The 22,108-nt window shown below is 40.9% G+C and overlaps 1 protein-coding gene across 1 annotated transcript in view; it reads left to right on the top strand.

The window, feature by feature from the left end:
- The first annotated feature begins 21,307 nt into the window (after positions 1-21,307).
- Positions 21,308-22,108, top strand: part of map1b (microtubule-associated protein 1B) — a 29,227-nt gene continuing 28,426 nt past the window's right edge. The window contains exon 1 of the mRNA XM_046374673.1: positions 21,308-21,459. The gene's annotated coding sequence lies outside the window, so the exon portion shown is untranslated. The remainder of the gene's footprint in view (positions 21,460-22,108) is intronic.

Genomic DNA, 22,108 nt, shown 5'->3' with positions numbered 1-22,108 from the left:
GTGTGATCATCTGTCAAGATGTCTGCATGGAAAAACACCAAGCGATGCATGCAGAACGTATGAGATACAATCTGATTAGACGTCAGTGGTGGAGAGTTAAGTACGTTTACTCAAGTACAGAACTTGAGTACAATGTAGAGGTGCTTGTGTTTTGATGTAACAACTGTGGTTGTTGTACTGGTTATAATTTGGCCTATAAATGTGATGAGAATTTCTCAGTCTATTTTCTGACTCATGAAATTCATTTTCTCGATTCCAGCACAACAGCACAGGAAAAACACCATCCACAAAGGAGGAAGAAGCAACTGTTTGTTTTATGTTAGATTCCTGCATGCTATTGCATGAAACGGTGCAATCCCACTACATCAACACGCCTGACACTCATTTGGGGATGCTGTACATGCAGTTCTTCAGGTTCACTGGAATCAAAGAGGCTGACACATTCTGGGTTTGTGCATGCAGAAGCTTGTTCGAAGAAAATAAGGTTTCTGTGAACCGACTGGAGGCAGCACTGACCTCATAGGACGCACTGTTAAAGACTGAACAGCCAAGCAGGACGTGAAGTGGTTTAGATTAGCTGCACCTCCACCATTTCTGATATTAAAATGCTGCTTACACGTTGATGCCTCAATAATATTAATCCCATGTTTGCACCACAGTTTGTGCCACATGATCTGCTTAATACAGCAGGATTCTCACTTGATTCTCACTTGAAGCATGGAGCTTGAGAGTGAAGCTGTGCTTGGGTCTGGAAAACATTGAGAGGAAACTGCAGATTAGCTGGACCTCACTTGACTCATTCCACATAGCTCATCTACAAAACATTGCTGATAGCCTATAAATCAAGACAGATTGTTTTAATCCCAGATGTTCCTCATGGATGGATCTTAACAAAGTGCACTCAGGCACTGGGCCAAAGCACAAATTTGAGGTATTTCCCTTTCCTTACTACATTACATTATTTTTTACACTTATAGCGACAATGGGGGACATTTTCTGTTTGATGAAATAAAAATTCTCAACTACTGTACAAGTACAAGTTAAAGTTTTTATCAAGTAAAATAATAAATTTACATCTCATCAGTAAATAATGTTGTTAGCTGATCAATTCAGTGGGGCCTTTCCAAAATGCCGCTTAAACGTTAACATATCAGCATTGATAATCCCAGTCTGAATCAGGCGGCACACTTTGACCTTTGATGCTGAAGTAACAAACTTTGAGCATTTGATTCAAAGTGCTTCACCTGCATGATGTAAGAAGACGCCTGCCAGTGGGATTCCACAGTTTCAGGTCATCCAGCTGAAAGACGGAAACCACAGCTGAAATCCACAGTTTATTTCTCATATGCTTATTAAATTGCTGTTTGGGGGAAGTTTGATGCTGATATGCTGCTGACAACCTGCGTCAAACAGGGTGAACGTGACAAAAATAATGTATACATTTACTGATTTTCTTTTTCACACTCACGCAGGCTGGATGCATGTGACCACACAACTGCGTGATCTAAATGCTCTCTTGTGCTTGTGGTTACTACTTCCTTTAAGAGCAGTTTTCCGTCTTATCAACTTTCCATTGAGTCATTTCAAGAGACTTAAACCTCAGTACCTTTTGAGTCTGAAACTCGATGGAAACGTTCATTGAAAGTGTTGAATTAAAATCTGAATCCGAAAGGATCTAGTTTTTCATTCAGAGTACCAACACAGCTTTAAGACATGAACACCGCAGCATCTTCAGCGATTCGTCTGACGTTATTTTAGATGCTTGAGCCAAGACATTTCTTTGTATTTGTCTGCATTATGTTTTACTTGGAGGCAATCAGATTCATTAACAACAGCTGCAGCAGATAAATAAAGCAATGTTTGTTAGGACACTAGTCAGGAAGCGGACTGAGTTGAGTTGAGTGCGTTCACTGAATCAAACAGTGACTAAAGAATCGGTTTCGGTACTTATGGGGCCATAAACCAAATGTTTTCGAGCAGGATGTTAGTGTTTGTACACAGCTACAAAGCGGCGGAGTGTGGATCTGTGGTGCGCACTTCAAATGTGTTATGTACTCCACCAAACACTGACGAAACCTTGACAAAGGTACCACTTCCTCTGACCTCGAGGTGATGTTTTTCTTCTATGAAAAAGGAGAAGTGGATGAATGTCTTTCATAGCAGTCTTATGTTCTTAATCCTGACTGACTTTGCGCTGAATATTTTATACAGTAAAGTAAGAGTTGAATCATATTTTTAACAATCCCACCTACCGCTTAGAAAATACCCAATCTGTGCCACCAATATCAAGCAGTAAGTACACCAGTCTGCCACAGCATTAAGACCACTCACAGGTGAAATCACTCAAATGTTCTCAGACACACATGTATCCATGTAAATCCTTAAACAAGCACTAACATCAAAAATGCATTCGTGCATGTATACACTTTACTTAGTTTACTACTTCCAGGATTACACAGTGATGCTGCAGTATGAAGTATAAGTACTCAATCTTGACAAAATACGGGCTCACCATCCCTCTCATCATTTCTTTATGACTATTTTCAAAGATGTCCTTGAAGGGCAGGTTTGCAGTTTCCCAAGTCCAACCTACAGCAGCAGAGACGAGGACTCCAGAGGGTCAATCAGGGTTAGGAAAGTCATCTTTTAAAGGCCTCATTCCCATCAAAGACTGACTTGAAATCATATCTATACGCAGTTATGATATTTATACAATATTTGTATCGTGTTTTTCATTCTGCAAGCGGTTATTTTTAAAAGAGTTTCACCTCTGCTGGATAACAGCAGGTTCTTAGGTTGGACTTGTTTTCCCCTCAGGGCAGCAGCTACTTTACTCCCCAAACAAAATGGGCAACCAGGTAGTCTGGTTTATACCTGATGTGGCTTTGGCACAATGAAAGGCAGTGGCCACACAACATTAAACCACTGGGGCACAATGGCTGGCAGCGGGGAGCAAAATCGTAAACACCTAAGGGTTGAAAACACCAGTGCAAAACAAGACCAGTGATGTAAGCTCAGGGACATGTCTGCTGCGGCTCTCTCACAAATTAGCTAAATATTTTAGGTGTGGTAAAATCTTTAATGGCTGCAGGCAAGTTCAGGTACACTTCAGTTACACGTGATAATAGCAAGAAAAAGCAAACCTTTCGGCCACCGTTCGATCAGGATATTGATGATGTGTTAGCATCGTGTGTGGGGTGTCAGAGTATCTTGAGGGTGGATGCAGCAGTATCCAGCAGTGTGAACCCATAAATCATATTTTCATAATTTTTCATCATCATCAAAAAACAAGCAACACAAATTTGAGGGATAAACACATTGTAAAAGCCTGCCTGAAATGTTAAGGAAAAAGAAAAATCACACCATGCATTCACACTCAGCAAACAGCCTATCAGATGGAGCCCCGGAGACATGCGCTCACTCCATTTGGCCAATCAGATGAAGCCTCAGCCATTAGTCACCCTCTCTGAATGAGAGGTTAATGAAAACTAAGCTAATATGGGCTCTTCTATACTTATTCAGTGCAAGTCATTAAGGCTGAATAAACAATGTGATAACTGCTATGGCCATGCAGCATGTGGCCATGTGAAAATCTTTTGCAAATTAAAGGAGAAGCCTCAGGAGGACGAAATGAGACTCACATGACTGATCCACTCTCAGTGCGTGGACATCACCATGCGGCAGAGCGAGTCTCAGGACAGCACGGCTGGCACATTCCTGTTTCATGATACATTCTTCTCTGTTCCCAGAAGTGAAGACCCGAAGCTCTCCGTCTGTGGGGACGCTGACCACGAGCTTCAGGAGCGAGTCTCAGCTGAATGCTGCCTCATTAGGAAACATCTGGCACCACCGCGTTAATTTCTAACACTGACACCTGTCCGTGAAGTTATTTTAATATCTTTATTTCGTACTGTTAAGCTCACACTATGCTCTGATTACTGCCTTTTACATGCAGAGAAGAAATACTGAAGAGGAAAAGAAGTCCTGCCCCAGCCTGGGAAAACCAAAGAGATTTTTGAGCTCCCCTGGGAAGTACCAAGCCCACAACTCCTCACCACCACCCACACACCACCTCGATGACCCCCCCCTCCCCATCTCATCTCAGGTCCACTTTGTATAGTTGGGTCATATGTGAGTCAGGTCATGTAACAAAACCTTGCATTCTCTAGTCGTCCCGGGGGAAGTGATGAAAATGCTGTTATGAGATTTAATAGCTGCTGAAGTGAACTTGCACCTCAACGCTGAGTAATTTATTGATACATTTGGAATTAAAGAGAAAATCAGTAATCAACTTTATCGCCAGCCTGCCAAGCGAGTGTCACATTCTTTTCTCTGCTGCAAGTGCAGATCTGTATTTTGTTGTTTATTTTACTGTTGCGGTTTATGACTGTGCATGTTTTGCTCTCACATGGCGTCGAGTGCCAACACTTTGAGAACCTCATTAAAGCTTAAAGATCCTCTTTGTTCTAAATAAGGGAACAGATCACTGAAAAGCATGTCCCGATTTGTCCGTACTCCTCAGTCACTTCTCGCATTCCTTCAATTACTTTTATTAATATTAATAGCTGCCAATAAAGAGAAGGAAGGCTAACGCCATAAATGGCTGCGTTCATGTTTGTGCATTTGCTCCAAAGAGTCCAGCTAATCGCACATCCCACACAAACTTCCCATATCGTTGGCGAGGAGTAAACCCCCCTCAGGGAGTCGACTACTCCCCCACTTCTGTAAATCAGCACAGATTTAAAGGTGGAAGTCTTTGGATGAGGATACTGAATTTAACCCCATTAAACATTCCAAAAATGATTTCAGCAGGGGGATCCGCTGCTGTCAAAAAGATTTAAAGAGACAACATAAACAATGAGGAACAACTGATGGCAAAAAGGTGGAAGCTGCTCAGCTGGCCGCAGCCTGCTGGCCTAGAAGTGCGCTAACTGCAGAGTGTGTCTGATGAAAAAGCTTTTGATTAATCCCTAAACAATTAATTACATGATAGTTACACATTCAGCGTTTAAAAGCAGTACATAAACCTAATAAATGGTTCATAACACACGATAATGTCGCTAATAATGTAAAGAGTAACAATACTGTAGATAAACACTTAAAAATGTTAGGAATATTTGTGACTGGGTTGATAGCAGACCACATAGAGGTGCGTATACATTTTTCATAAAACAAACATATTTAGAAGCTGTGTCAAATGGCACAAGGCTGATCAATGTTGATGCTTTTGCTTTTTGGTGATTGGTTGTGTTTGGCTGGTGGTAGTTTGGCTAATTCGTGTTTTGATCGATAAACTGATCAACTTAGTATTATGTTGAAGAGACATGCTAATGGCCTGGCCAGACCATTGCTATCCATACTTTCCTTTCATTTATAAAAAATGGAAGGTTAACGATTAAGCCGGCATGTTTTACTTAACACACCTAATACTGGTTTGCAAAGGAACCAGCCGGACAAACTTTGACATTAATGTTTAATCATGTTGAAACGGCAGGACGTCCTCCTCCTGTTATTGTACTAATAATTTACCCAAGGAGTTGCACTCATGTAATAAAAACAACTTTGATACAACAGCTGTGTCACTCATGGCTTCATGCTCAATTATTATCTTTGCAAAGACAAAACAGAGAGTGCAAACTGAATCCAGGAACCTTATCTTTTCCGACTCGGCTTCCCGTGTGCTCACGTCTCTGACGCTTACAGACAGCCGGTAAAATATCTAGTTTTGGTAAAAAAAGACTGCCAACTTTCTCTTCTAATTGTACGCTTAAACTATAAAGCCACTCAATTACGGAAACAGGAATAAATGTAATTGCTCCCACCCCCAAACAGATGTAACGTTTCTGAGTTGTGACTCATCACAGCGGTGACTGCAGGGGGAACATCCGGCTTGCTGCTGTCCTGACTGCACATGCTTAAAGCGGAGACCACAGAGTTTTATCCTCAGCAACCGTCACAAATCTGACCTGTTTTGTCGTTGGTGGTGTTTTGCATTTTGTTTTGGTTTTGGTGAGAGGGACTCCTTCCTGGGTGAACAGGAAGTGAGTGGCAAACTCAGAGCTTTCCCTTGCACCTTTTATTTTTTTGTGCGTATTTATACTTCTTCTTGCTTTTAGACATTGTTTTTAATCTCTCCTCCTGAAAGTTTTCTCTCTCAATCAGTGCATTCATAAAGAACCTCAGACACTTCTTATGGCTATAATTATGTTCATCAGCTCCACACTCAGGTGCGGTTTTAATATAAGCTTTAGAGGAGCAAGTCTCAACAGTTGCAAACTATTTTCCCTCTGGCAGCTTGGAGAGCAAACATCGAGCACTTTTTCACGTCCCACTGCTTTCGCAGTATTTGTGTATGAGTGAGGCTGAGTGAGAGACAGAGGCTCAGAGATGCATTATATAATTACCAAATTAAGATGCAAGCCGGAGACCTTTCATGTACCTTTTATCCTACACAGCCAGGAGCTGTACGTCTGTACCTCACCTGGTTTGACACAGATTCCAACAGGCCTGACAAACAGTAGGAGCTGACCTCAGACGACCCTGTCAGAGCCAATGTCAGTGTGTTGTTTTGTAGTGCAGTATAGTCCTTCCTTCAGCTGAACAGCAGAAATACGGTGGCGGTGGGGATTGGTTGCCGCCCCAAACGTGACCCCACCTGCTTTATGAAAGGATGATGTGCAAGCTGAAGGCACTTCATGGAAGGAATTTCCCTTTGAAAGGGCAAAAGCCCAATCCAAAGGCCCGTTTATGTGAAAAGAAAAAAAAAAAAGAATTTCCTACTTTTCTTGTTTTGTTTTTGGATTGTGTATAATGTGACAGTGATGGCTTGAACAGGATGACCTTTGTCACATATTTTGTTGAGTTGTGTACTTAAATTATTCCAAATGTTTTCAGCCACGTTTCAATCTGAAAACATCTGTAACTTTCCTCAAGCTAACACTTGGTGGTCATTGAGAGTCAAAGAGTGAGGAAGGAAGTTGGCAAACATAACTAAATGTGATGTAACGTGAAGAAAACTCTAAAATGTTACCTTGTTTGTGAACATTTCAGCTGAAGTCACAACAGCTTGACTTTTGCATGAGAAAATCTGTTTCAGCTGATTTCAGCATGTCGTAAACACAATATCCCCAATATTATATCCCAAAAAGTTTTCTCCCACCTCCAAGAAATATCACCTGACATTTTCACGTCCAGCCGTGACGCCTCGTTCTCAGATGTCTGTACGTTTGTTATCAGACACCGACGTTATTGACAAAGTCATTCAAGCTGAAACCTGTATGTTATATTTTCGGTCGCATTCCCCCTCCAAACTGTGCGACGGATGCTGCGTCTGAATCCGAAAGGCTTGTTTTTCACACCAGAGACGATCATCGGTCTTCAGCAGCAGCTGCTGGCATCTGTTGTGATACCACAGTGCCACACCTGTCCGCTCCTGCATTCCTCCACAATAAATGCACTCTGATGAAGAAGGCTGAACTGCAAAACTGTGCTCTTCATGCCGGTTTCGCTGTTTAGAGAGTGTGTGTATGCATGTGAGTTAAGTGTGTTCATGTGCACACAGTTTTGTCTCTGCCCACCTCCCCTGGCTCACTGACTACAGTTGCAATATTTTCTTTTTAGTGCTCTCCACCATTTTTATCCCTCAGGCATCTTACAAGTTTCAAAACAGAATATAATAATAGCTGCTGCTACGTACAAGGAACCTTTGTCTAAATAAACTGGCGCTCAGACTTATCTACATGCCAGCTGTATCTTGGAAAATAATCGGTTTAATTTCAGATTCTTCAGCCGGGTTTCCTCAGGCACTTGTCTTTTCACACATTCATCAACCGTCAAATGAAAATAACAGTCTTTTATTGGCAAACAAGCTGCATAACGGCAGGAGCATCAATCTAGGCCACTTTGTCTGTTTTACTCTGTTTTGTTTTGAGGATTTTTGTGGTTTCTACGATATGAGTGTGGGCTGTGACTGGGAACCATCTACAGCAAGCTGACGTACTCAAGCAAATCCGCAGAGCAGCGACTACTTTAAGCTCGGGTCCACAGACCAGGTTTTCTTCCTTGAAGCCCACAGGGTGTAGACATGTTAAATCTCTTGTAGATTCCTTTTGACAACCAAGTTACTGTTTAATTGTTATCTTAACAAAACAAAGGAATATTTGTTCTGATTGTTAGAGTTTTTGGCACTTGCTTAAATCTACATTTCTGAGCCAAAGTCAAAGACAGAGCTTGGCTTGTGTTCACAGTTTTTGCTTTTCCATCTGCTCTGATTTCAGTTGTGATATCTGAAGGTGCAGTGATGAGATGTTCATGTTTGCAGCGTCAAACATAGATGTTTATATAGCAGACAGACAGACAGACAGATGGAATGACTCTGGCCGGGGTGCATCCCCTGGGCAACATGAACATCCACTTCATATTTCATTGAAATCTGACCATTAGTTATCAGTAAACCTTGTGATAGATAAAACTGGGAACATTTCGACCCTTGGCATGATATAATAACTGCAATTATAGTTTGTTAACCTCAGCAAACATGGAATACATATAACACAGGAAGTGAAGGACAATTTGAAATCCTAACTGAGACTGATAACAGTGGACTTAAATGTCCACTAGAGCTTCAGCTTATTATTATTTATTACTTTCTTCAAGTCATTTAGTCACCTAAACACGTTAAGCAGAAAACAAGCAGCATTAGGACACATTTGAGGTTGTGTTTTTGGCCTCGTTTTAGTGCTGCTGCGATTGGCTTGATGAGAGTGGTGAAATAGAATCAAAATAGTAAAAAACCCATAACCCATGCAACACAAAGCGAGGCGATCTCCAGAGATGACTTCAATACTACAGGAAACACCTCTCACAGCAGTCTTTTTCCCTTATCAGTATAAAGATTCATTTTACAGAACTATTTCTCAACATAAACATAAACATTTAAACAGGACATAAAATACCCTCTGCTCCTATTATAGTGTGTGTGTGTGTGTGTGTGTGTTTCTGAGGACAGGATGTGTCTGTGTGGTGAGATTTGCCCTGCCTGGTCATAGAGACTTGTATTTATTGGAACGAGGAGGAAAGTTTTGGCACTTTGTACAAGCATCTGACCTCACATCCTGACATGCAGGTATGATTCCTGTGCATCTGGTTAAACAACTACAGCTCTCTGGACAGACATTCATCTTTCACACCCCATCAAACTAAAGGAAAAGGATAACCAGTAAAAGGTGTCGAGGGCAGTTATGTGGGCTGTCTGTGGGCTATTAATTGCTCATTATTTTTAAACTGGATTGCTCACAAGCAGCGGCGGGCCGTCAGGGCCAGCAAGGCCTTCTCAGCTGGCCTAAACACTATCAGAAGCACTGAACTACATTTACAACCTAAATTCTAATATTTATTCTTTTGTGCCAAAAGTTTATTCTCTTCATTTTGCAGCATTTTTCTCGGCTGCACCGCTTCCAGTACGTGTATGTGGATGTTCGATTTCTGTCCAATCAGATTTCAGCCTCTATGTGTTGCCATGTCAATCTAATCTGCCCAGGGCCTTCAGAATCAGTAGTGTTGGCTCACACAATTTAGACTATTTTTTTAACCAATCAGATTTTAGACTCTTCGCTGTGACGCTTCCCAGGGCCAGCTAGCTGACGACATTCCTCTCTCTCTCTAACGCCACACCTTGTCACATTGCGTTGTTGGATAGTATCGATGTTTTTTTTTTCTATAATTGCGACATGATAGTGGTTGTATTAAGAGGTGGACATCAGGTATGTCCCCACTGGAGGCCCAGGTACCAAATGCACGGCCCGCCACTGCTTACAACGGATTCCAGCAGTGCAGTAATTCCTGATGTCAAAGAAAAAAAGAAAGAAAAACCCTGATTTAAACCATTAACAAACTCATTCAGTGATTCACTTGTTTCATAGTTCTGTCACATGAAAATATCGCTTCAAACATTACAGCTTCAGCAGTCTTTTTGCAGATGAAATGTGATATGACAGCGCGGCTAAACGGGGAGGATGAATGTTGCGTTATTCAGTTTTATTGCACAGTCAATCAGATCTGAGGCCATTATCAGTGAAAAGCGAGAGGAAAAAGAGCCAGGGAGGGGTGGGATTGATGGGAAGGCAAAAGACAAATCATTTTCTGCTTACATTTGTCTGAATTTAACTGAGCTGTGCAGGAAAGGACAGCAGAAATAATTTACTTTGTGCCAAAGAGGAACATTGCTCAAGTAGCATGATGTTTCATCGTCCCACAAGCAAGAACAAGTGAAGTGTCTTATTCCTGCTACGGTGCTTCATAAAGTGACTCAGTTTTGAAAAACAAAAATCTCTTGTTGGTGAGGTTTTCTTGGGGAAAGGCAAGCAGTAAAATAACATCTACATCACTTCTCAGTCCATATGTTTCAGCCTGCGTTTGATTGTTCAGCCATTATGGTTGGCTGACTGAATCGTCAAGTCTTTACATTCCTTTTCTATCAATCAGTCGGCTCATTTGATTGTCTGGACTCAGACGACCGTGATGACTGAAGCTGCATGCTTACTACTGAACCGTCTGTTATATGTTTGGTGGATACAAAAACAAATGTGTGGACTGATGTTGTATTATTAGCTCTTTTGTTTTGGTCACTTGGGAAAAGCAGAACAAGTTGCTTGATATGATGTTGCCTATACAGCATCATTAGCATTAATTAGTTTTGGTCTCCACCTCCCAGGGGAAGCAGCTGGCTGTTTAGCTGCTTTAGCTGACCTGCTATGCTTACCAGCTAGCGGCTAACTTTGTCTTTCAGCTATTCGATCTGAAGCAGGAAGCGTACAGTCGGTCTATCAGCTTTTCTCTCCGGACAGCTGCCTGAAAACAAGGGTGGCGAGAGCCATGAGAGCTACGGGCCACAAAACCGAAGCGGTGAGCTGAAAGAGACTAAAATCCTCCTCGGATCAACAGCATTATCACCTGTCGATCATGTAGGCCTGCTTAACACTGAACCCAAACAATCACAACTGGAAAGAAAAACTGGGATCTGACATTTTCTTTCATGCATGCATCTTTTACTTCCTTGTATCAACATGTGGATAAGCCACTGCTCAGTGCAGGACAGTTAGTTCTTCAAAGAAAGACATTTAAGAGTTCAGCCTCTTTTATTTGTGACTGACGAACCTGCAACATGCATTTTCACACATGAAAGAGTAAGAACAGTTTTACATGTGTAAATGAACTGTTAAAATTAAAAAAACAGCAAGCATGGCACTTTCAGGGCGAAGCAAACTAAAGTGAAAAACAGGGGCTGTTAAAGAACACCCACAGTGTGTGAAAGATGTACCGCTACATCACATAAGGCTAATGCATGTGTATATTTTCATGTGTCCTTTTCAGAAGAGCGGGGGGCCGTTGGGGCCTGCAGGCAGAGTGATGAAATATTTGCAAAGACAAACAAAAAAAGCACTTCCTGTTTGAGGCGGGCAGCTTGCACAGGCTGTTTCCTCAGTGTCAGACCAGCTCGGCCAGGTTGTGCTCGACACTAACAGACAGCTGGAAAGACCCTGCAGAGTGTCATCCATCTTCATCACTGTGAGCCGTTACAAAAACAACATGGAAGGTCTGGTTCTGCCTCACTGAGAGTCTGACATCTGTGTGTGTCCAGGGCTGGCAGTTAAGCCTTGTGCCTTTGTGGTCCACCAAGACCCTTTCCAAACACAGCTCTCCCTTTCTGAGGTGAGATTGCAACATTAAGATAGAGCTCGTTTCTTACAACATATGCGAATCTCTCGGCGGTGCCACAGCTGTATGTACAGTTCATACAACGAAACCCCTCAAAACCTCCAGTCATCTCATGCTGGAGTGAACGTCCACCTGCTTGTTATCACACTCTCACAGTCTGTTGGAGTTAAATCCAACTGACTGAGACTGGAAGACAAGTTTGTTTAAGGTTACCACACTCGCCTTTTACCTCATGGAAAAATACAGTATGAAGTGTATTGCTAATGCTATACTAGCCCTCAGTAGAAGTACATTTACCACGTCTCTACTTAAATATCATAGTTTCTTTTGTTTGTTTTTTTTTTGTGGCATATGAAAGTTCTTTGTAATTGTCATTCACAGGTGTAACTAATAATCAGTATTGTGCAGTCTGGCAGCTGGGATGTCGTTAATGTTATTTTACACCACTGAGTCTTTCATGCTGTGACAGGCCACAGTGTTCACTGCAAGAAAGGCCTCGTGATCTGCTCAACTCAATACTGCCGATACATTTCAAACACCACCTGAATATTAAAGGCATAAAATGTTTGAAACAAATGTCAAAGCAAAAGGTCAAAAATTATTTGAGGTCATGTTGCCACAAGTGAAGTTTTAAGGCTGTGGGCGGATATGTATGGTCAAGGTTTAAAAAAATCCTTTGATTTTTGAAATTTGACATCCCAGTCTGCAGCCTTTTTGTTAAATATTCAAACCCAAAAGGTCACTTTAGCAGCACACACACTTACAGAAAAACTCAGTGTGCATAATTCCTTTTCAAAGAATAGATTCAAAGCGTGTCTCTTTGTTCCGTTGTCCATCCTTTGTGCATAACCTTCTGTCACCGCGGTGTGAATTTTTATTTTCTGATGTCATTCACGTTTATGATTAAAAGCTCCTACGTGGGTGGAAGCGAGATGTGAAACCTTGTCTCTCCCTTTTCTTTAAATGATTAACCCCAAAGGATCCTTTAAAAACACACACACACACATCAGCACAGGAGTTATGTGCTTAATCATGTGTCCGGGAAAACTTTTGAATTTGATCTTCCCACAACTGTTTAATCAATATGTCTTACTTATTATTGTTCAAGCCTCTTGCTGCCGAGTGTCTTTACTGTCTGCCACTGCGACACAACTGAACATAAAGAACATAAACATTTGGATGGGATGTTCGTTCTGATATCTCACCGGATTATAACTGATTACAATTTCCATCACAAACATGAAAAACATTTTCTTAAAAACTGCAGTCAGGCATTTAAAGTGGCTAAAACTAATGTGCCAAATCACTCATGTGGAAGGGATGAAAGCCTCAAAGTGATGACCCTACAGCGAGTAATCACCTCCATCTGCAGCTCCCCTCGGCGTTTACTGAGCTTTATAGAAAGTTTCAGCTCGCTGTTTAACTGCCTGCCAAATGTATTGTCTCAGTTCCCTCTCACTGGCTGATCAAAATATCTGATCAGGTCGCTGTTTCCAGCACAGCGACAAGTTGGTGAACACAGTGGAGAGTCTAGCATCCAGAGAGCCAAGCATTTCTCTAAGGAGTTAGTGGAGGCCAAAAACAGAGGAGAAACCGAGTGATTATCAGGTGGCTGCAAACATGACTCCAAATAAACAATAATGTTGTGCTTTAATTGCTTGTCCTTTTTGGTATTCTTGTGTTATTTGCTCTGCTGCTGTCTTCATTCTTGGTGTTTGTTTGTGGTAAGATCAAATTGTGTTTAATTTACCAGAGAATGTAAGTCATAGTTTACCTTCCGTTTTCCGCGTGGCTGCTCATGGCTGCTCTTGCGTGTTTAGTCTCAGGTACGTTTCTTTCCGGCTGTAAAAGGTAAAATCAACCGTGTAGAGGAATCTAAATGGGTCATTAAATGTTACTTCATGTTTACTTCCTCTTTTTTTGGTTTATTTCCACATTATTTACTTCTAAATGCCCACCCTCATTCATTATCACACAGGGGATGTAGAAATAAAATTATAAATAAGCGTATATATAAATAAAATAGAGAATTGTGATATTTATTGATTTGGCAAATGTATTATTATTATTATTATCATGATGGTGATTATTTTATTGGCTGTCATACACAGGGACTGATCAGCTGCTCGGGAAAAGCTTCTCCACACGTCAACGCTTGCACCTCCACCGTTTGTTTTTCACATCATATGACTCATGATTTGAGTCAGTAGGTTCCAGGTAAGAGTTTATGCTCCTTACTGTGTTTTTCTCACACTGTTTCCTGTTTCTAAATTATTACCACTTTGCAAACGCTCCCATGTGCCCCACTCTTTATCTCCAGTCAATCCAATGAGACAGGCTGTTTTCTTTCTTCTTCTTTTTTTTTTAATTTCCTGGCAGTTTTATGAAATATGGTACATTCCAGTGGTACAATCACTTGAACATATTTGTGTGTCTTGGGAATTGGGTTTTGATCAGATCTCTTTTAATGACGTTATTTGTACACAGAGTTATAAGTAACAGGGCCAAGTGTCCCCGTCAAGACAGCCATGCACGTCACGAGTTTGTGCCAAGCCAAATCCCAGCGAGCTGATATTCCTGCTTTTTTCAGACAAGTGACAGTAATTTTTTTTTTTTTTGACAAGTTCTTGAGATTCTTGACCTCTGTGCTATTGCACTATTTTTTTTTAATATCCCAGAGACCATGACTGGTTCACGACTGCTCCAAAATCCACTCGAGCCAAAATCTAAACCTTAACCTGAAATCATAAAAACTCCTGGATCATTTTGTTATCAGAGCTTCTACCGAATCACACTCAAATGAATGCACATTTGATCTCATGTTCTTGATTTCAAGCACTTTTAATCAGGGCCAGACTGGGATAATAACTGCCAGAAAAACTGGGAATCAGCCCAGGCCATTTTGTCACTATCAAGAGTTAGTCATATGTACTTCCACAAACAAAATTTGGGCAACAGCTGTAAACTTTCTTGAGAGTGTTTTGTTTTGCTTTGCACCTGGTACTTCCTCAGAACTTTGGGTGGGTGCCTGATGATCATCCAGAACTTCATCAGAAGCTCTGAGTATCTGGGAGTGTTTAACCTGATGCAAAGGAGTACACAGACGCTTGTTTTTCTCTATTATTTCCATGCATATGCAACTCCTAAAGTCCCATGTAGCATGATATGAGTTTCCCTTGTGCTCCGACCACCCAGTGCTGCCCCTCCGAGTGAATCGTTTCAAGGAATGTGCATGTTTATTAGCAAGAGTGGAGCGGAAAGAATTGCTCCCCAATAGGGCTTTAAACAGATTAATTGATAAGCCTGACTTTATAAATGCTACAAACATGATAATATGATAATGGTTTGTTTGAATATTATTTCTTTACAAATAATTCACATCCGTGCCTCGGGCAACGAGTGATGCAGGCCTGGACATTTTAGGTGAAGAGTCGTCACATTTCCTCACATTTAGGCAGCATCATGTTGTATTCAGTGACGCACAGGAAATTTTTATGTTTGATTCCTCTCAGTGTGTTTAGACAAATATAAGAGAGTTTAATTATGCAGCTTTAAACGTATCTTCTTCTTCTTGATTGTCTATAATGGCTTTTATTTGCAGTGTGAGATTGGCATCAACCATTTCAGAAGTTGTCATGATCTTTTCCACGATCTGCTGTTAACAGGACCCATAAGCAGACTCAGACACAGTAATGAATAGGAGTGAAGAATTTAGTGCAATAAATGGAGAAGATGGCCAAAGGCAGACCGGTGGCCTGGAGGAGTACGGGATGGCTCGGGCCGTCAGAGGCATGAAAGTGATGTGATGGAGGCAGGCACTGACAGTTTCTGGGCACAAGGAGAAACAAACTCAGAGATCACAAGAAGAAAAAAAAACACATGTATGGAGTGGAGGCTGAAGCAGATTAGACAGGTGTGGAGAACTGGTGGGAATCAGGAGGCTGCACCCACAACACACACACACACACACACACATATTTTCATACTCAAAAGAAATATTTTGGATGGAGTGTCACTTTTAATTGAAAAAACATGCATGAAAATGCTGGTGTTTAGCATGTGTGATGTCTCCCATGTTTACCATCTTGGTTGAGAATGTTGGCTTGCTAACATTGCTAATTATCACCAAACACACTCCACAGCTGCGGATGATGAGAATGTCAGCAGCTTTGCAGGTATTTGGCCATAAACCAAGCAGTCGTATTAAAATTTTGGTCTGGTGATAGTGCTAGCTCACTGGAAAAACTTTATGGCAATTTGGAAATTTAACTCAATAACCACAAATGTCAACCTCATGGTGGTGCAAGAAGAAAAGTCAGGGGATCACCAAAGTCTTCTTTGAGTTTTAAATTTCCGGTCAAAATGTCATGACTGTCCCTTGAGTAGTTGTTCAGATGTTTCAGTCTTGAAACAAAATGGTGGACATTGCCATTTTGTGTGCCAGGCCGTGCCCGTGAGGCTAAAAATATTGTGAAAGCATCCAGGCTTAGAAATTCCATTAATCTAACATTTGTGAAAATTTGAAGTAGATCTTAGGAAGTCATAACCAAATTTTAATCCCCAAATGTAATCTATTTGCAGTAAAAACGTCTAACGTATACAGTATCTTTCCGAACTGTACATCACTAAGCTAATTACGTACTGGCTGAATGTCAGTTATGACAATGTCCAACACAAGTAGTAATTAGATTGATCTTATCGCCAGAGATCCTTTAATGCTCCAGTTATACGAAGTGTCAAAGCATTGAAACGTCCCAGCCACCAATTTGAAAAAGTATTTCAACAGCTGCATCTTGTATCAACATGAAATTACAGAGAGAGAGATCAAATTTGAGTTCAAGCAGAGGTTGACAGAGATATGAAGATATGGAGGAGTACCTGGGAAGGAGCAGAAATGAATGCATGGACCATTTAAATAAACTGACACCATATTGGACAGATTTGGCACACAACCTAAGTCAGTTTTTTTTGCAGAAAATGTCACTTTTTTAACTGAAATAGAAATCTTAGGAAATCAACCATTTCCTAATCACTATCGTCTGGAAACTTTCTTGCTTTCTTTCCCAAGAAACATGGATAGGATCAGTGGCAAATCTTCCACAGAGCTGCCGTTGGTTTAAAAGTCCAAGTTGTTTTGGCAGTATTTTTTATGCACTCTTTGCACACTTGCACACCGTGCACACTTTACAAATACTGATCCCCTGTCTTACAACAGGACCTGCTGCAAATCCTCGAATGCCACTTGAGAGGACATCCAGTGGAGACATGAAAGGGGATTTTTGCCTTAAATTTATGTGACATAGTATTAATGTGTGAGTAGAAGGTTGTGTTCAGGAGATCATTTGTGCAAGGGAATGTAGAGCAGAGGTAAACAGAACAAACATGGAAAAAGGGGAAAAGCTTAAAGCACTTCTCCCCTTTTTTGTAATTTATTTCAACAACATTCTTTTGAAGTTAAAATATGTGTACTAATTCTATTGATTTAAAACGTAGATTCTGTGCGAAATGACTTGCACATTTATTGTTGGTATTTAGTGGAATGTAAGGCAGTTCATTTACTCAGTGTGAGGTCTGTTTTCTTCTTTCCACACCACTTTAATTCCACTCCACTTCATTTCAGGGGAAACTATTGTACTTTTTACGCACAACAGTTCACTAACAGCTTTATGTGCTGTTACAAATTGAAACCGTAAGTAGATTAATCATTTGGTCGATCATTTATACGAAAGCATTTCATAGTTCCATCTTCACAAATGTGAGGATTTGGTGTTTTTTCCTTTTAGTTGTATTAATTGTTTTAATTTACTTTTAAGAATTTTGAATTTTGGTTGTAGTAAACAAGCACTGTGAGAGCACCAAACCAAACAATCAATTGATTAATGGAGAAATTGGATTTGTTTTACATTTTATACATACTTAGCAAAGTGAACAGCAGCTCAACAAAAAGACACGCTGACATGATGTGACAAGAGCCATCACTGTAAGATCTTGTGGCAGATTGGTGCTGCCGTCTGAGCTACTGTTCCTTGTTTCCGTGGGAAAGGAGTCCGAGCTACACGGCACTTCGAATGACCCTGGCTGGACTGCGTCTGTGATCAGGATGCAAGCTCTGGTTTCCCCTCCTAACCTTGGACTTCAGGCCAAATAATTAAGTGTGTGATCTGGTGAAGAGAAATGTTTTCCCAGAGAAAAGGGGGGGCTGCAACATCTGATGCTTTTCAAATTCCAGCATGTTTGTGAGCAAGTGTGATAATGGACCTTTCTGAAGTCCAAATTTGTGATTTCATTGCCCTGCTTTGTCTCAGAGGAGTGACAGTCTCTGTGGGATTTCTTCTTCTTGCGATTGTCAAGTAAGCATTTCGTTTCATCGCTGCGGTTGTGAAGAGCTGTGAAAGGCTCCCTGCCATATGCCCCTGGTATGACAGATCAGGAAACAACTGATCACAGCAGCACAGCTGAAACACTCTTCACACTGAGCGCACTAATGCCACATTATGTTTTTCTCTTCTGTCTTGACTCTATCTGACGGTTTCATTTTCTCAAAACCTCAAACTATTACGGTTAAGTCTGTTGGGAAGGGCACAGATGTATGGTGTTTCTGCAGGCAGTGGTCTTTCGAAAACTTCTTTGCAAAGAAAAGATCCAGAGATTTTCATGGCATTAATGCACCATCATCAATATTTATCTCTAGATCCTAAAAAGTACATATCATGTGGTTTTTAAAAGGTCATCTTTCACCCAAGGAATAATGGCTGTATCAAACATTTTCTTACCCACTGATAAACCTTTGTTTATCCCCTAAGAGATTACTTCTAACTCTATTTGTGGCTCCACTCAGAGATGCACAGTTGACTGGATGAGAAGTCAGATTAGGTGATTTGGTAGTTACTTACTGGGATCAACTTGACAAATTACACTTAGAACCCACTCCATCCCAAGTGACCAAAATGTGCGTTCAATTTTGGCCCCACAATTTCTAAACATTTCAAAAAACATTCCCAAGAATGCCCGTCTCTTGGCCTTTTAAAAGTTGGCCTTACTTGGTTTTGAAAGCATTCTGCCAAGAAAAACATTGTGGACTTGGACGGTCAGTGGAGAAACAACCTGGCATCTGCACTGGCAGAAGATGCTGGCCAGACCTTACCATGGCTACCATGCAGACTAGAATACACTTAGCAGATATGCCAGGTCAAGTTCAAGTTTTGTTGAGACTGAAGGAAAGATGAGAGAGAATGCAGACAAAAATCCAGAGGTTAACCATCAATATTTAAAAAAAAATGTGAAGAGAGGCTGGAAGGCCGTGGCTCTAATCAGTATTTTTATATTATCAATAGATCAACTGACTGTGTATAAATGTGACATGTGCTGCTCCTGTTAAGTCAATGTGAGTACTTTGGCTTTGTATAAATTACAAAATTAATTGAAGCTGGTCATATTGATAAGAAACATGGATCATCCGCCAGATATAGTGGGTTACCATGGAATCCCAGGGCCCAAAGGGCCAACTTGGGGAGGGGGGGAATCTGTGGTTAGTGCTTGTGTCATACCTAGTAGTTTGGGGAACCACAGACTACCAAGTCCAGGGACTACCAAGGTACAAAGTGTCAAACAGACTATGAAGGGACATGGACCAACAGGTCCACAGATCAGGGCTATGGTACTGAAAAGGACACACTGAGCAAGCAGTTATTTGTTACAGATGATGATCGAATTAAAACAAACAAAAAAAATCATCAAAAGCTTTTGATGTTGAACAGAGTCACAAGTTCAAACAATTTTTGATTTACCCTTGTGTTGTATTGTTAGTGAGTTTTGCTTGGCTTGCATCTTTGCTTGATTTTACCTCTGGGAATAAGGAACATTCAATAATACAACCAACCTGGCTGGTGACAAACATAGCAAAACAGAGACATACTCAGATGGGAAAGATGCCAAAAGGGAATTTTTTAGCTCTTTAGTATGATCACCACATGTAGTGTGTCAATCTGTGTGTGTGCAGTTTAAATCTCTGGTTCTGATTATGAGAGACTGTGAGCAGCTTAAGTGACTGAAGGTGTCTGCAAAATAGGGATTCACCTTCTTCATTCACACTGGCATTACTCTATTTAAGTATTTGGTCTCCCGAGAACACGCAATATCTTGCGGAATGACACTCATTCATGACTGTACATTTTAAGATTTGCCCTAAATGCTTGTTTGTCTGTTCTGTTATGAGATCTATCTAGTCATTTTTTTTGCTCAGCTTTCTCATTGAACTGCTTAAGGTTAACATTACCAGTAAAGGTCATTTCCACAGAAACTCTGCAGCATCATGTGGTCTGACCCTGACGTTTAACCTGAGCCTCTGTGACGTCTGTGACCTTGTTGAAATATTGATTATAGCAGCTTTGAATTCCATCCTGCTTGGGAGATTTCACTTTCACAAGTACCAAACCAGTATAGTGGCTGTCTTTACTGGTGAGTTCAGTGATTAGCACCATACTGTAGAGATGTAGAGGTAGATTTCTAAAACGTAATCTTTTATCATGAACAGAAATTAATTAAACATAACATTAAAAATGTTTTAAAAAGTTTCAACAAAAAGCCGAACATTATCGCCTTTGTGAAAGTCGGCCATATTGCAGGCCATTACGTTAGAAATTTCCTCACATACAACTGGAAACAATGGATGAAATTTGCAAGCAGATGTAACAGATAACAGTTTTTCAGTGTTTGTTGCTGTTATGGTACCAGCTAATGATAATTAACATAATATAACCGGTCCTATTGATACCTATCTAAACTGTTTCATGGTCAAAATTAAGTCAGCCAAAGGAATGTGTGTGCGTGTGTGTGTGTGTGTGTGTGCATGGGTAAATGGACAGATGGCAAGCAACATGTTACCATGCTAGTGGGGCAGCATTGCATCAGAAAAGTTGCTTCAATAAACTGTTCTGTAAACAGAACAACAGACTTTCCAAACAGTGAAGTCCTGTCCTGCGGCGTTCTTAACCTGTGCGCTGTGTTTTGGTGATAAACCCCGAGACACGTTGATCCGTTACTCAAACTGAGAGCAGTTTCAATACATTTGCAACATGAGAATGTTTCTACTCAGTTTGACAGGTTTCACGAATTAAAATAAATGAACGTCTGCTTCCCATGCGTGAGTGTGTGTGAGAACCTTGATTTGTACAGCTGACTAACGACAGGCTTTCTTAAAGGGCGATGAGAGAAGTTCATTGACTGAGGATGATAATTCGATTTCAGTGCGACAACAATGCAACTCTTCAGTGTTTTTGTTCTTCTGCACTCCTGGTGCAGGCAGTTCAAGCAGACAACTGTTAGCTAAAATCCTACATGAGATACTCTTCTGGCTGGTGATCATATCAAACGCGCCCTTTGTTTCAAGGCGGGCTATTTAAACTGATGTCCTGCCCACTGTGGGTGTGCTGTGCTGGTGCTGGACATGGCTCCTTTCCTAACTAGCTTCTGTGCTTTTTTATTTGAAAATGCTTTTGAAGAATACTATATATTAGGTCAGTACTGATGTTTTGAGATAGTTTGGTGGAGGGTAGATGTTTGTGTTGCACACTGGCCAGATATAGCAGCTCTGTTTGTTAACTGTTGGCCATATTAGGCGTAGGCCTCAAACACACACTCCAAGCCTGAAGCTTCAAGAGTTTCATGTCTTCTGGACCACCCAGACTCAGTCAAGTCAAGTTTCACCGAGGAGCAGAACGCCACCGCTTCACTTCGACAAGCTAAGTACTTGCTTTTGCTTTTCCTAACAGCTGATGTCAGTCTGGTGTTCAGTCTGCTCTTCTGTCAGAAAGCTCTGAACACAGTGTCTGCTGGTTGACATGCTCTTAAGCTGCTGTTGCTGCGTTGGTTGTTCCAATCATTTTTTGAAGTGGCTGAACTTTGTTTTCATTTGCTCCTTGGTGCCTTGTGATGCTACATGGTGTTATAATACCAACATTAATGTCTGAGTCTTGGCGTTGAGGCCTGGTTTGGTTTGGCCTGACATTTTCCCTTTAAGTTGCTACCATTGTTTCATTTATGCCAGTTGTTTTTTCTTCTCAAATGTTCCACGAAGCAAATGTTTGAAGGCAAAAGCTGAGAACTTGCTATACTTTAGTATGATTTTATCTGCATTAAACTAAACATTTGTTCTGAGTTACACTCTTCATGCCAAAAGTCTTGCACATACAGGTAATCGTGTGCTGCTTATGAACGCTACATTCAAGCCATGGCTTCCTGTGAGATGTATGAGTGATTAGTTGCCTGCTGCTCATCGGCTGAACTGTTTGGTTTACTTGTATCCATATTGTGATACTGGTGGATACCTCCACCTCCTGTATCAGAGTGTGTAAATAACTTTGTAGTATTAAGCTTTCTTAAAAACAATAAAAAA

This window comes from Scatophagus argus, chromosome 20, assembly GCF_020382885.2.
Source record: "Scatophagus argus isolate fScaArg1 chromosome 20, fScaArg1.pri, whole genome shotgun sequence".
Lineage (NCBI taxonomy): Eukaryota > Metazoa > Chordata > Actinopteri > Scatophagidae > Scatophagus > Scatophagus argus.
Note: the sequence above shows the minus strand (reverse complement) of the source record. Positions and strands in the feature narration are given on the sequence as shown.